The 11,941-nt window shown below is 39.9% G+C and overlaps 1 protein-coding gene across 6 annotated transcripts in view; it reads left to right on the top strand.

The window, feature by feature from the left end:
* The first annotated feature begins 1,802 nt into the window (after window positions 1-1,802).
* KLHL8 (kelch like family member 8) overlaps window positions 1,803-11,941 on the top strand; it is a 62,764-nt gene continuing 52,625 nt past the window's right edge. For all 6 annotated transcript variants that reach the window (XM_047717930.1, XM_047717928.1, XM_047717924.1 and 3 more), the window contains exon 1: window positions 1,803-2,039. The gene's annotated coding sequence lies outside the window, so the exon portion shown is untranslated. The remainder of the gene's footprint in view (window positions 2,040-11,941) is intronic.

The raw sequence follows: 11,941 nt of genomic DNA, 5'->3' as shown, positions 1-11,941 counted from the left end.
CTTGCCATTTGTGATGACGTAGATGGAACTAGAGGGTATTATGCTTAGCGAAATAAGTCAATTGGAGAAAGACAACTATCATATGATCTCCCAGATATGAGGAAGGGGAGATGCAACATGGGGGGTTTGGGGGTAGGAAAAGAATAAATGAAACAAGATGGGATTGGGAGGGAGACAAACCATAAGAGACTTTTAATCTCACAAAATAAACTGAAGGTTGCAGGGGAGGGGGGTAGGGAGAGGGTGGTGGGGTTATGGGCATTGGGGAGGATATGTACTATGGTGCGTGCTGTGAAGTGTGTAAACCTGGTGATTCACAGACTTATACCCCTGTGGCTAATAATACATTATATGTTAATAAAAAAATTCTATTAGAACATTGTTTTTTTAATATATATTGTATTGCATCATGCTTCCAGACAAATTTTATGAGTGTGTGTGTGTGTGTGTGTGTGTGTGTGTGTGTATACTTTAAAACTGGTCTTGCTCTATTTTTCTAAGGGCATTGACATTAAATTTGCAAAATACAATGCTCTGAAGAGAAGTATTTCCAAATATTAAGGATTATTTCAATTTATTATGTAAAAAAGGTGATTTTTTTTAAGAAATGAAATTTCTAATTAAGTAGTCATTTTGGGAGTTTTACGTAAGATGATATTTTTATTTTATTATTTTTAAAAGATCTTATTTATTTGTCAGAGAGAGAGAATGTGAAAGCATTAGAAAGGAGAGTGGGAGACAGAGGGGAAAAGCAGGCTCTCTGCAGAGCAAGGAGCAGGAGGAGGGACTGGATCCCAAGACCTGGGATCATGACCTGAGCTGAAGGCAGAGGCTTAACACTGAGTCACCCAGGCATTCCAAGATGCTACCATTTTTATTTTTTTTTAATATTTTATTTATTTATTTGACAGAGAGAGATCACAAGCAGGCAGAGAGGCAGGCAGAGAGAGAGAGAGAGAGGGAAGCAGGCTCCCCGCTGAGCAGAGAGCCCATTGCAACCCTGAGATCATGACCTGAAAGGAAGGCAGAGGCTTAACCCACGGAGCCACCCAGGCGCCCCAGATGCTGCCATTTTTAAAAAACCTCTTTTTCTAGTAAAATCAATACAAACCTATGTTTAACATTCATAAATGTACCTAGGGTTGAATTTATTCTGAAGGAGATTGCTGGGGTTATAAAAGCTTGAGATTGTTCTAACAAAAGACACATTAGGAGAACATTTAAAAATTTTTTTCTTTGCTCTCTCTTAATCTCCCACCTCCACATTCCACTGACTTTATTGAAAAATTGTTATGTTTCAACATTTTTACTAGCAATGGTTTTTGGCAGTGTCTGCTTAGGTCCATTAACTGCTTCTTTAGGTTTGTAAACTGTGCGTCTGTATTTATAAACACGAGCTGCTGTTTATATCCTCTGCAGAGCATGTGGGCAAAGTGACAGAGGAATAAAAACGGAAGTCCTCCCCCTCCCCCACCATTTAAAAAAAGATATAATCCCAAGGAACACTCAGCGCTCGAGAGGGGGAGTTGATGGATATAAAACGAAACTAAATTCTGTATGGCCACTGAAGTGCAGAAACGGAGAACTTCAGAGATAGTGATGCGGTATCCCACCCAGAACTGTTTTGAAGACATCCCCCAGGCTCTGGTCTACCTTCCCCCAGCAGAACCGCACCGCAAGTCGCCGGAGCACTCCCGACGCCCACGAGCGAACGGGGGTGGCGAGGACGTGGGGGCGGGCCCCCGGAGGAGGTAACCAGAAACCACACCTCCCAGAGTGCAATGCGCAGGCTCCGGCGCGCGCTCCGCTCGCAGCCCCAGAGGCTGCCGTTCTCGAGGCTGAGCCGTGAGGACGCCGGGCACCCGCCGGGGCTCTACGGGGCCGCGCAGCAGAGCGCGCGCCCGTCTGGTGCTCGCGCGGGGCTAGTGCGGCGCTGCTGGGTGCTGCGGGAAGGCGCTGGGCTGCGGGAGCCTGGCAGGGCAGCCGCAGCCTTGGCGAGGCCGGCAGGAACCGAGCGGAGGGACGAGCCGGGGACCGAGGTAACTGCGCTCATTCTCCGTCGCTCCTCTCTTCCCTTTGTGCGATGCTGTCTGTTCACGCCGAGCCCTCCCTTACCCCAGTCCGAAACCCTAACGCCACCCGGGCTTGCGCCTCCGGCTCGCGGAAACTCCAGCCCTACGAGCAGTAACTAAAACTCCACAGCTGAGAGGGTTTGGGGCCCATTAAACCGCTGTACGTTTTCCGTCGCTCCGGTTGGGGGGGGGGGACGGGGTCGCATTTCCCGGAGGAAATCCCCCGCCTCTGGCTCTGTCGGCCGCGTCGGTGGCCCCCTTGGCTCTCTGCTCTCGGTCCTTCGAAGAGGAGAAGGACAGGCAGGTGTTTGGTGGGGTGCAAGGAATCAGCAGGAGCGGGGCGGCCGGCGGGCCGGCTTCGGGGCCGGGGGAGGGCGGCCGGCCTGTGGGCGCGCGGCAGGTGGGCTGTCTCCTGGCCCTGCGGCACGGGGACTCGCCGCCCGCCGGGGGCGGGCCTGCCCAGGGGACTTGTCGCGGGTCCGGGACTGGCCGGCCGGAGGGGCTCGCTGCCTGTCGGGGACTTGCCTCTCCGTGGGGCTCGCTGCTGGTCGGAATTGCTGTTGTCGGGGGTTTGCTGCCCGCGCCAGGTGTCCCTTCCGCGGTGGTGGAGACCTTGTCCAAGAGTGCCTCCTGGTGTGACACCAGCAACTGCAGCCCCTTTCAGAAGGCGCAGCCGCTCCACGGAGTTTGTTCTACTGCCCCAGAGCCCGCTGTTTCTTCCTTCCACTCAGTTACGGGCTGAGTTAATTTGCTGGTTTCTTCAGGCAGGGCTATTAGTCTACAGAGTTGGCAGTTTTCTAGCCCCGGGCTTGTCCTTTACTGGATTTGCACCGTCGTAGCGTTTGCACACCTGGGTGTGAAAAGCGTTTTACGTATATTCCCGCTGGGCAGGGTTGAATCAGATGACTTTGATGAAATTGAACCATTCTCAGTATTCCTTTTAATCTGCTGTAATAGCATAACTATTTTTGGCCCTTTATGCTAATGTTACCACTGTGGGTGGTTACCACGTTTGGAAGACACTTTGGGGAAAGCTTCTTGAAAAACCTGGGTTGACACAAGTATGCTATCTACTAGTTGCACTTTTTCGTTTCTATTTGCATTGTTCTTCTTTCTTGTAAGTCGATAATTGTTTCATTCTTACTGTTCTTCATGCTCACTCTATGAGGATACTCTTTCTGCATCTTCCTCGAATCCTGACCCCGGCAGAGGATCGACTTGGGGGAACAGAGAACCTCTGCTCCGCGGTGGCTTTTTTCATTGGCTCCTGCTTTTCCTCCTCCTTCCTACAGGCACTCCTTTTAGTTTGTCAGTCAACCCGTGACCCGCTTATACTTTTAGTCCCTTGCTATATTGCCATTGCTTTTTAAAATATCAAATAACATGAACATAAATATAAAAAGGAGTCTTAAGATAACCATACTCACATGTGCACTTAGTTTCATATTAACATTTAAAACTAATTCTTTTAGCATTTGATAAGATTACTGTTAATGGTTTTTTAAATGATTATATATGCTGTAATAATTGCACGTTCTGTATTCTGGCAGGAAACTTAATTCACAGGGTAATTTTTAGAAAACAATTATTTCCTCATTTGTTAAGAAAATGAGGTGAATTTTGACACATCCGCCCCAGCCCTTTTGCAAAATAGAGTTTATATTTAGGGCAGTTTTAGGTTCACAGCAAAATTGAGTGGAAGGTACAGATTTACTGTATAGGCTCTGCCTCCATATGCCCCCTGCCTGGCTCCACATAGGCACAGCCTCCCCCACCATCAAAATGCCCACATAAAAATGGCACATTTGTTACAACCAATGAATCTACATTGACAGATCATTATCACCTAAAGTTTATAGTTTACAGTAGGGTACTGTATATCCTATGCATTTAGACAAATGACACTTTAAAAAAAATCAAGATTTTAGGAGTTGTAGAGAATGGAAATGAGTATTGTTATTTAAAAAATGTCTTACAAGGAATATTTTGAACATCCTAAAAATTAATTTCTAATAGTTTTTGTGTTTTAAAAAATGGATGTTTAAACTTTCAGTTTCTTATATTTACATTTTCAGGAGTTATTTATTTTTGTATATTAGAATTGAAGAGATGAATAAGAAGGAATGCTTCATAAAATAACAAAATGTCCTTATTTTTCAGTCCTAAAACTCATTAGCTTGACCATTTATTTTTCTGAAAACCATGTTTTATGTTAACCAATGAAGTGAAAGGAAATCAAACATTTTAAATACACTAATTTTTCTTTATTGATGCCAAGATATATCTACAATAGAATGACCCCTTAGGCTTTCTTTCTTTCTTTCTTTCTTTTTTTCTTTTTAATCTGTTTTCTCTCTCTTGAGGGTTTTTTGTGGAAGCATCAGGATATAGTAATATACTAAGTAAGCTCAGTTCTGGAACTAGACAACTCAGTTAGAATCCCAAGTCTCCATTTGTTGGCTGTATGACCAGGTCAAGTTATTTTCTGAACCTCCATTTTGTTAGCTATAAAAGGGAAATAAAAGTATTAATTGTTATAATAATGTGAAATCATTCTATAAACTGTAATACACTGTAATGTTTATTGATATCACTAGTTACATGTTGTGTTTTAAAATGCTGCCAGTATATTTTCAGGTGAATACTGCTTAAGTAAATACTATCAAACTTTTTTTTTTTAAGGGCTGTTTTTACATGAGACTTCATTGTCTGGTTATGAATGATTTAGTTGGTTCTTATGAATCAGAAGTAAAATTATGAAAGAGAGTCAAAGGTGCCTTGAGAAAATTTCTGCTTCATCTGTCTGGTTCTTAACCTAGATCTTAACACGCCTATGGGCGTGTCCGTAGTCTTAAAAGAATCTGAACTCTGTATAACTGTACATTGTGGGGAGAAGACCCATAGCTTTCAACCCCTGTTCAGAAGGGGTTCTTGGACAACCCCAGCAAAAGTTCTAAGAACTATTAACATAAGTTATCTAGGCAGGCTTCTTTACTAAACAGTTTGCAGATTATTATTATTATTATCTTTAAAGTGGGTTCCACGCCCAGTGTGAAGTTCAACTTAAAAAAAACCCTCAAACTTACAATCCTGAGAGCAAGACCTGAACTGAGATCAAAAGTTGGATATTTAGGGGCGCCTGGGTGGCTCAGTGGTTAAAGCCTCTGCCTTCGGCTCGGGTCATGGTCCCAGGGTCCTGGGATCGAGCCTCACATCGGGCTCTCTGCTCAGCGTGGAGCCTGCCTCCTCCTCCTCTCTCTCTCTGCCTGCCTCTCTGCCTACTTGTGATCTGTCTGTCAAATAAATAAAAATCTTTAAAAAAAAAAAAAAGTTGGATATTTAGCAGACTGAGCCATCCAGGCATCCTTTTCATATTATTTTTAATATTAGGGGTTTTTTTTGAACCACCATGAGTGCCTGTTTTCTTCCAGAACTAGAGGCTGATATTAATGTTATACTATGTTCATATGAACAATAGTGCTGCTGCTTATATATGGAGATGACGCCACTGATTATTGACACCATTATTTTTAGGCAGATAGTGTCCGTTCCTCCCCACCTGTCTTGATGGGCAATAGAATACTTGGCAAGGAATGATACCCTAATACAATCTAGCATGTTAGAATATTATTTTGAAATGCTAAAAGATAATTTGGTTTCCTTAACCTAAAATTTGAACATTTTTTTCTTTTCTCAACAGAACACCAAATGCTAAAGAAAATTAAATATTTTGTCTTACAAACTACATAATGATATTTACGTAACGTATTTGTTGTTATATGATATTTCTTCCTACATAGCACAGAGTGTAATGTTTTATTAATTCTTAATTAATGGTTATTTTGACTTTCAGAATTTCTGGTTCAGAAATAAAATTGACAATCTGCTTATGAAGATTAGATTATAATTGTAATTTTAGGACATTGAAGATTAATCTTACTTGCATTTGGCGAATTTTAGAGTTAGTTTAGAGTTCTAAGTTTGGGTTCATTCTTGTAAGAGTTTGGAAGTGAGCTACATCAAACTACCCTATGTTTCTTATTAGTATTAGGTTGAGCTTTGGGGCTTTACAGTACGAAGCCAGCTTCTCTTCTGGATCAGTTACCAGTAGCATTCATAGGGCTGGAAGAGTATAAGGTGAATGAGGTAATGCAGCACAAACTTAAGAATAAACCAATGCAGGGGTGCGTGGGTGGCTCAGTTGGTTAAGGAACTGCCTTCGGCTCAGGTCATGATCCTGGAGTACTGGGATAGAGTCCCGCATCAGGCTCCCTGCTCAGCAGGGAATCTGCTTCTCCCTCTGACCCTCTCCTCTCAGATGCTTGTTCTCTCTCTCTCTCTCTCTCTCAAATAAATAAATAATCTTAAAAAAAAGAATAAATCTATGCAGTCGAGTAATGTCTTTTGGTCTTTTTTCTCGAGGTATTTTTTATTTTCCCCTTTAATATTGGTCAGTATTTTTTTTTTGTCTTTTTCTTTTTAAAGATTTAATTTTTTTATTTGAGAGAGAGAGCGTGCATGAGAAGGGTGAGGTCAGAGGGAGAAGCAGACCCCCCACTGAGCAGGGAGCCCGATGTGAGACTCAATCCCAGGACTCCAGGATCATGACCCGAGCCAAAGGCAGTTGCTTACCAACTGAGCCACCCAGGCACCCCTGGTCAGTATTTTCATTTGAACTGCAAAGCTTTTCAAAGCTCAGGTTCCAAAACAATACTTACTTGCTTTTTATAAAATTAGTCTGAGCCCTATATAAATCTCACAGATCAATTAGAGGTGAATGCCAGCCAGCATTGAGTAATACTTTATGTGTACAAGATAAATCACTATGCTGCGTCTTTAGTTACTTTAATGTTGAGGATTGCTTAATACTTCAATAATGAAAGTTTGAGTTAAATTAATTGGACATAATTTAAAAAGAGGAATCATTTCAGGAAAATTTTTACTTAGGGGAAAACTATCGTTTTCAGAAGGTCTATGATTTTATGTGTATTTTATTACCCTTGAACTTTAAAAAATTAAAAAACGTTTCCTATATAGGGAGATTATTATTAATACCCCTATTTTAGTTCTTAAAAGTCATTTGAATATACCATACAGAAATATAGTTAATGTCATCTTTAGCCTTGTGGGAAGAATTTTGGCTTTGTAGTCAGGCAAGCCTATGTTGAGTCCTGGGCATTGCCACTTAATCACTGGTGACCTTGGGTAGGTTTCTTAGCTTCTCTGAACCTCATTATCTATAGCTGTAAATATAGGAACAGTACCTGTTCAGGTTGTCTGAGGACTGAAAGAAACAAATGTTAAGTATCTAACTCAAATAATAGCAGTTACTTTTATGGTTTATGTGCCAATTTATTAACTCATTTAATTCTTATAACAATCCTATAAAGTTGGTACTATTGTTTTCACATTCTTCAGGTGAAGAAAAATGAAAGGTTATATAACTTTACCAAGGTCATAGAGCTAGTAAGTAGATAGTATGCACTCAAAGCTGACTATAGTCATTAAAAAAAAAAAGTCAAAACAATAGGAAGATAGGGTACTATAGCCAGTCCTCATCTTTTGCTTTAGTGAAAAATGCACCTGAATGTAGATAATTATAAAGCATATTTTATTTGTTTGCTGGAAAAAATGGAGTACTGTGTTCCTGACCAAGGACTCAGGATCATATAATTTAAAAAAGTGAACTTGTAATAATGTAATATTATGTAATATGTTATATGTAATATAATGTCATATATTAATGTAAAGTTATTACAAAATTAATAAAATTCATTGATTGAATGTTTATTGTATATAGATACAGGGTTAAATACTTTATACATTATTACTTCATTTAAGCTCTAAAAAAAAAAAAGTTTTGCTAATTTAAGTGGTCTCTACCCCTGACATGGGACTCAAACTCACAACCCCAAGATCAAGAGTTGCATTTTTCTTTCAACTGAGGTAGCCAGGCAACCCCCCTAATATTAGTTCATTTAAACTTCACAACAACCTTATAAGAAAGCTAAGGCTCAAAGTGATTTTAAGCAACTTGTCCAAGGCTAATAGCTAATAGAGAATCCTATAGCTGTCTGATCCTAAAGTCTTCTGTTAATCACTAGTTTATGTGCCCTGTTAGATATGGCTAACAAATTTCTCTAAAAATCAAAAGGCAAACAGGGTGCCTGGGTGGCTCAGTAAGATAAGTGTTAAATTCTTGATTTCACCTCAGGTCATGATCTCAGGGTTGTGGGATGGAGCCTGCTTGGGGTGCTGTGCTCAGTGGGGAATCTGCTTGAGATTCTCTCTCTGCCTTTTGCCCTTCCCCACTGCATGCATGCGTGCTCTGTCTCTCTCTCAAATAAATAAATAAATCTTTAGAGGGGCCTAGGTGGCTCAGTTGGTTAAGCGTCTGCCTTTGGCTCAGGTCATGATCCCAGAGTCCTGGGATCAAGCCCCAACACCTGCTTCTCCCTCTCCCTTTGCCCCTCCACCTGCTCATTCTCTATCTCTGTCTCAAATAAATAAATAAAATCTTAATAAATCTTAAATATATATATAATAATAAGATAACAGCTTAGGAATTTTATTTTTTTAAAGATTATTTATTTATTTGACGAGAGAGAGATAGCAAGAGAGGGAATACAAGCAGGGGGAGTTGGAGAGGGAGAAGCAGGCCCCCACTGAGCAGGAGCCCAATGCAGGTCTTGATCTCAGGACCCTGGGATCATGACCTGAGCTGAAGGCAGACGCTTAGCAACGGAAGCCACCTAGGCACCCCAGGAATTTTAAACAGAAAAAAAAAAATACTCTTATATTTTGGAAGTAAACAGTGATTACCTAAAACTAGGGTTTTACTTGCTTTCACTTCTGTTAATAAAGTTTTATTGGAACACAGTCACACTTATTTCTTTACATATTGTCTTTGGCTGCTTTCATAATACTATGGCATAGCTGAGTGGTCATTAAAGAGACTATATGGCCCACAAAGCCTAGAAAGTTTACTGTTTGGCCCTTCACAGAAAAGAATTACTGATCCATGACTTATCAATCCTGTTCTTTTATAAATGAAGAAACAGATTTGGATAGATGAGGTAACTTTGTAAAAAATGTAGCTAGTTAAAATCCAATTATCCTGATACCTAAGTCACTGTTTTATCTGGTATACCGTACTACCTCTTTATTTTTTTATTTTTATTTTATTTTTAAGATTTATTCTAGAGAGAGAAAGTGAGAGTGCACAAGTGGGAGGGGCAGAGGAAGAGGGAAAGAGAATCTCAAGCGGACTCTGCTGAGTGTGAGCCTGTCACTGAGCTCTGTCTCATAACCTTGAGATCACGACTTCAGCCAAAATCAAGAGTGGGACATTTAACTGACTGTGCCACCCAGGCACACCCCTATTTTTGTTTTTTAAAGTTTTAATTTATTCATTGACGTCCTCTACACTGAACATGGGGCTTGAACTCATAACCTCAAGTCACATGCTCTTCCAGACTGAGCCAGCCAAGTGCCCCATACTACCTCTTTAAGTTCTATAAAATCAGTAACTGTATCTTATGGTCATTATATAAGCGACATTAAAGCATTACAAAATGTTTATGACCTAAAAGAATATTTAACCTAGCTAAAACAGGCACTGTAGCTGTAATAACAGTAAATATTTAGTCATTTCCCTTTCATTCTTAGAATTTGAAGAACTTTTGGGAATATACTGTATATGCCCCATTCCGTAAATTTCTGTGACCCACTTTAAACTTAGGTTTTCTTATTTTCCTCCACAGATTTTTCTATAATAAATAGAGACTTTTGGATTCATTTCATTAATTGATTCCAAAACAGCAGTTGCTGTTGGAACTATCCTGTGGTTGGAAACCTACCACATATGCATCTTTATAAAATAGAGATCATAAGATCTTGTATCCAGTTTTCTTTCTCCTTACTTTTACATTATTCATGGAATTTTTTTTTTAAAGATTTTATTTATTTATTTGACAGAGAGCACAAGTAGACGGAGAGGCAGGCAGAGAGAGAGAGAGAGAGGGAAGCAGGCTTCTTGCTGAGCAGAGAGCCCGATGTGGGACTCGATCCCAGGACCCTGAGATCATGACCTGAGCCCAAGGCAGCGGCTTAACCCACTGAGCCACCCAGGCGCCCCTATTCATGGAATTTTTTAACATTATTCATGGATTTTTTTTTTTTTTTTTAAGCATTGAGGTGCTAGGATCTGATTTGAATTTGGGAATGATAACTGGCAGCAGTAGGAAGGATGCCCTGGTGAGAGAACAGGCTGTTGGGAGGCTATACTCATAGTTGTGAGATGATGGGGCCTGGGACTAAAGTGATATTGCTGGAGAAGCAGGGCCAACAATATGAGAGGAATTGAGGAAGTAGAATGTATGAAACTTTGTTATAGTTGGGTAGAGTGGTATGGGAATTTTGAGTACATGGGAGCTTTCACATTCAGTGGGGAGTCTTGATCTTCCAGGCTAGTTTGGGTTCTCCTATAATATCCAGCATTACTCTTTACTATTGCCTTTACTACATTATTATTATTATCTGTTTTGTCCCAACTGGATAATTCAGGCTCATTAATGGTAGGAATTATGTCATGTCTTAATCATCTTTTTTAGGGGAGACTTATCTTAGATAACCTTTTTTAAAGATTAGATTACTTTTGTGTATACATTTTCTTTTAAAGGAAAATAGTAGAAATAGAGAGGTTAAGGTGTTCCGAAATTTCTTCACATTTAGAATCTGATTCTTTCAAAGCAGTTTTTATCTCAGAGTCATTCGTGTTCTTTTTTTGTTTTGTTTTGTTTTGTATTTTTTCATACAACATAATCTCCTACTGCCCCTAGTGGATAGATGATGCAGCCTTTAAATGTGTTCTGTCATCATTCTTCCAGTTATGTCACCAGTCTTCCAATTTTGATGCAGGTATTTACTTACTTGATATTTTGTGATACACATTCTTTTTGCCTGTATCCTCATAGCAAAATATAACACCCTCATCTATTGTGGATATCTAACTTTCTGAGTCTTCTGAAGTAGTGCTTTTCTGTGTGGTGAAAGACCAGTTTGTGAACTGAAATTTTTATAAAAGACAACAAAAACTAATTACTAGAAAAATTAAAAGAAATGGATGCATAAAATATAAACTTCAATTTTTCAAAATATAAACTTCAATTTTTCAGATTCAAAGGGCATCAATTTATTCTGTCAAATATAAATTTCCTGTAAGAGTTTCTCAACACTCCATTTTTGTACTTACCTCATTGCAGACCTGTTTAAAAAAAAAAATTGTGGACCAGACTCACTTTGAATAGCACTGCTATAAAGCACTTGTTGAAGCGCCTGGGTGGTTCAGTGGGTTAAAGCCTCTGCTTTCGGCTCAAGTCATGATCCCAGGGTCCTGGGATCAACCCTGCCTTGGGCTCTCTGCTCAGCAGGGAGCATGCTTCCTCCTCTCTCTCTGCCTGCCTCTCTGCCTACTTGTGATCTCTGTCTGTCAAAGGAATAAATAAAATCTTTGAAAAAAAAAAAGCACTGTTTGTTGCTGTTCATATTCCTCTTTGAATTAACATAACCTGGGGTATATAAGATGTGTTGACTGACTGATTAAATGAATGTATTGTAAGACAAGTGGTATTTCCCCTTAACACTGACAATATTTCTTTTTTTATTGCAATTTCTTGAAATGTGATTATAAAACTATATGATTTACATATACAGTATGTATATGTATGTGTGTGTTGGTTTATGTACTTACCTTCTGAAAATGAAAGGAAGTTTCCACACTCCTAGGAGAAGACTAATTCTTGTGTAGTCATGTTAACAGCAGTTTTAAAACTGATTTGAGTGACTTATTGAATAAATGACAGTTCTTT

Source organism: Lutra lutra, chromosome 2, assembly GCF_902655055.1.
Source record: "Lutra lutra chromosome 2, mLutLut1.2, whole genome shotgun sequence".
NCBI classification, from domain to species: domain Eukaryota; kingdom Metazoa; phylum Chordata; class Mammalia; order Carnivora; family Mustelidae; genus Lutra; species Lutra lutra.
Note: the sequence above shows the minus strand (reverse complement) of the source record. Positions and strands in the feature narration are given on the sequence as shown.